The sequence below is a fragment of the Ochotona princeps genome, chromosome 7, assembly GCF_030435755.1.
Source record: "Ochotona princeps isolate mOchPri1 chromosome 7, mOchPri1.hap1, whole genome shotgun sequence".
NCBI classification, from domain to species: Eukaryota; Metazoa; Chordata; class Mammalia; order Lagomorpha; family Ochotonidae; genus Ochotona; species Ochotona princeps.
The window spans coordinates 32,839,617-32,843,439 of NC_080838.1; the positions used below are offsets into that span (position 1 = coordinate 32,839,617).

General features: G+C 39.4%; 1 pseudogene; it reads left to right on the forward strand.

Annotated features, from left to right (window-relative positions):
• Window positions 1-2,842: 2,842 nt before the first annotated feature.
• On the forward strand, window positions 2,843-3,501 carry LOC101518093 (rRNA-processing protein FCF1 homolog; annotated as a pseudogene).
• Window positions 3,502-3,823: the final 322 nt, after the last annotated feature.

The window sequence follows — 3,823 nt, forward strand, 5'->3', positions numbered from 1 at the left end:
TCATCAGACGGAAGATCTTCCTCTCTATCTCTCCTCCTCTGTATATCTGACTTTGAAATAAAAATAAATGAATCTTTAAAAAATAAAATAAAAGTATTTCTTTCTTTTATTTATAGAAAGTGGATAGATTTCATCCTGCAGACATAGAAGCACAATAATCCTTGCTCCCCATCTTCCCTTTGACTCACATCAACGTGGCACTTTTGGAAATTGCAGGCATTTATAACACCACTTTTTCCAATGTGTTAAAAATCCTGCTCGCTCCATCAACTGTAATTCTGAAAAGTTATCAGTGGCAAGTGTTTTGTTTGTTGTTTTGTTTTGTACATGCAAGATACAGTTAGCACAGCCGATTTCTGTGCACTAATGAGGGTCATCAATTTACCCACTGTGCAGTCACAGAGGAGGCCAGAAAACCAACGGCAAGGTCGTTTGTGTGAATCTGGGTTTGTCCATCACTTTTAATCTCTGTGCAGAGAAATGGGCTTTAGTTGATCTCTCTTTGCACTCAACTGCAGGTGTCCAGAAGTAGACTAAAATTCCAGCACTTCTTGCATTTGTGTCTTGATTCTCAATGTTTCTAGGCTTGTATTCTAACACCAAAATTCTGAGTAAAAAGATGTAAAGTATATTATCCTAAATTGAACCATAACCAAGGAAATCACTTGGTGGCCAAAGCAGGCGTATTGATTCCCATCCCGCTTTCATGGTCCTAAAGACATAAAAGTCTGTGGAAGTTCTGTCTCCACCTCCATCTTCATCCCTCTCTCTCTCTCTCTCTCTCTCTCTCTCTCCATTTCCAACTCCTTCTCCAGTCTCCATCTCTTCTCACCCTAGGAAAACTTTTAAACTGCTAGAAAACTTGAGTTGGCTGCACATCTATGTGAATTGCAAAACTACGTGACAGTTCTCTGAGTGTGTTTGGATTCTAAGCTCTTCACTATGACAGGCTATCGTACATCTGACTTGCCCAACTGATTCCAGGCCATCTACCTGCCTAGTTCCAGAAACTTGGCATGAACATTTGAACAGGTCACTCACAATCATTGCTACCTTCTGCTGTACACATAGTAGCTCCAGATACTTCCAGAGACTTCCGCTACACGAAGTCTATTCAAGCATGCTAGGATACAGGGCGCTTCTTCATGTTAATGATGACCAGCTGGGTGTTGGGAAGAAGGTTGGATTTTGGTTTCTCCTTTGTGTTGCATATTTTAGAATGAAGCTGAAGTTGTGGCTCTGATGTATTTGTGCAGCAGGTTTGCATTGTCAGCAGTACAGATCAGTATTAGCCCTTAACATTTTTCTCTGGGTGTGCATCTGAACAAAATGGAAAAGGGTAACTGTTGTTTTCATTTTCCTTCTCCATCCCTTTAGGCTTTGAGTTGCTATTCCAAAGGAAACTCCATGAAGAAATGATATCTCACAAGTGGTGGAGTACTAGAGTTTACAATCCCGTAACTGCTACGTATCTTACAATACTAAAATCTGATTTAGTGCTCAACACTACAAGTATTCCTTTACCTAGCAGTGACACAACATATCATGTTGAAAGTTCATCTTTTTGAAAATTCAAGAAGACAACATTAGGGCCACCAAATTTAGAATCTGTTTTATTCTGGTTAAAGAACTTCAAGAACACTCAAAAAGGAATGTTTCACATTTTCAAATATCACCAGTTTCCATTGTACAATGTATAGTCAATTAAGCAGAACTGTTAACATTCTTTTCATTCTACTAGATTCTCACTTAGTGATTCATAGATTCAGATGAATACATTAACACTTGTCTCATTTTTCCAAAATTTATGATATTGTGCTTTTAAGTTTACAGGCTAAAAGTGAAAAAGTTATCAATACACAACATTTATGCTCACCACTGCTTGACTAAGAGCAGATGTATAACACGGCCCTGGCTAGCACTTAGTAAAAACTGCCAAATACACACTGATAGGATCAAGAATCACTACAGAGAAACAAAGGATACCTCCCTGAAGTAATTTCTCAATATCAAAGAAATCAGAAATTCATTTTGGAGAAATAGAGCTCGTAGTAATGAGTTTGTTTCCCTGTGGTACTTGAAATTTTTAAAAAATATTTCCAAAATTTCTTGTTGGGTATTCATGATCATTTGGGTAACTTCTCAGTTCAACTGCCTCACTGACCTGTAAGAGAGCCAAAATCACAAGGAGACCTGTCTCTCCTCACTTTTATTCTCTCCCTGCCCCCGCAGGAACAAATGGGAAACCTTCATTTAAAAGCTCATCTCCAAATTAATGCTTGATGTTTATTTTTCTGCTTTTAAAAAGATTTATTTATTTTTATTGGAAAGTAAGATATACAGAGAGGAGGAGAGACAGAGAGGAAGATCTTGCGTCCGATGATTCACTCCCTAAGTGACCGCAAAGGCTGGTGCTGTGCCAATCCGGAGCCAGGATCCAGGAGCCAGGAACCAGGAACCTCCTCCAGGTCTCCCACGCGGGTACAGGGTCCCAAGGCTTTGGGCCATCCTCGACTGCTTTCCCAGGCCACAAGCAGGGAGCTGGATGGGAAGCAGGGCCGCCAAGATTAGAACCAGCGCCCATATGGGATCTTGGCAGTTCAAGGCGAGGACTTTAGCTGCTAGGCCTCTGCACCGGGCTCTAAAGCTTAATGTTGTTATATAAAATTGGCAATACATTTTAAAACTTTACAAATAACTAATTGGTTTTTATTTAAAAAAAAAATAGCCAGACTCAGTTGAATAATCTGAGACACAAAACTGTGGCTATAATTATGGTACCACAAGAACGCTTTAACACAGTTTCTGGAAGAAACAAGAGCCTGGCGAGAGCATGCAGAAGAAAACAAGGAAATATGCGTCCATGAAACTAATGCTTAGATATGAGCAGCTCAAAGAAAAGGATAGATCAAAACCTAGAAAGAAGGAAGAGAAAGATTCCAGTGCACTGAAGGAAAGAGAAGTCTCCAGCACCATCTCTGCTTATTCTTGAAGTATAACACACAACCGGGTCCACTTTACCACATCCTGGTTGATACCAACTTTATCAACTTTTTCATTAAAGCCAAGCTAGATTTAATACAATCAATAGTGGATCATACGCCAGGTGTATCCCTTGTATAACTGATTGTGTAATGGCACAAATTGAAAAATTGGGGAAGAAATATCAAGTGGCATTAAGGATTTTTAAGGATACAAGAGTTGAATGATTACCAAGCTCACGCAAAGAAATCTTTGCAGATGATTGTGTAGTAGACTCAGTGCAAGTGTTACATCATGGCCACAGTTGATAAGGATCTCAAGCAAAGCATCCAGAAGATTCCTGGAGCTTCTATCATGGACATCTCTAACCACAGATACAACGCAGAGCAGATACCAGATGGTTATGGATCCCTCAGTTCTAATCTTTCCAAGGTGAAGTTTCCTAACCTTCATTCAACTGATTTTACCTATTGCCAGCTTGCTGGACATGCTGTAGCAGGAATTATTTTCTTCACATAATTGTTGTGTTGTAGACTGGGTATGATTACATATACTCATTTGTCTATGCTGAAAAAATAACTTTAACCCAAAGGAGCGGACAGTTTAATGAAGATAGATGAGATTGAATCAAAGCATTTCAATAATTCATTCTTTGCCACTTTTTTAAAAAAATATTTATTTATTTTTATTGGAAAGGCAGATATACAGAGAGAAGAGACAGAAGAAGATCTTTCATCTGATGATTCACTCCCCAAGCTGACACAATGGCCAGAGCTGAGCTGATGTGAAGCCAGGAACCTGGAGCCTCATCTGGGTTTCCCATGCAGGTGCAGGGTCCCAA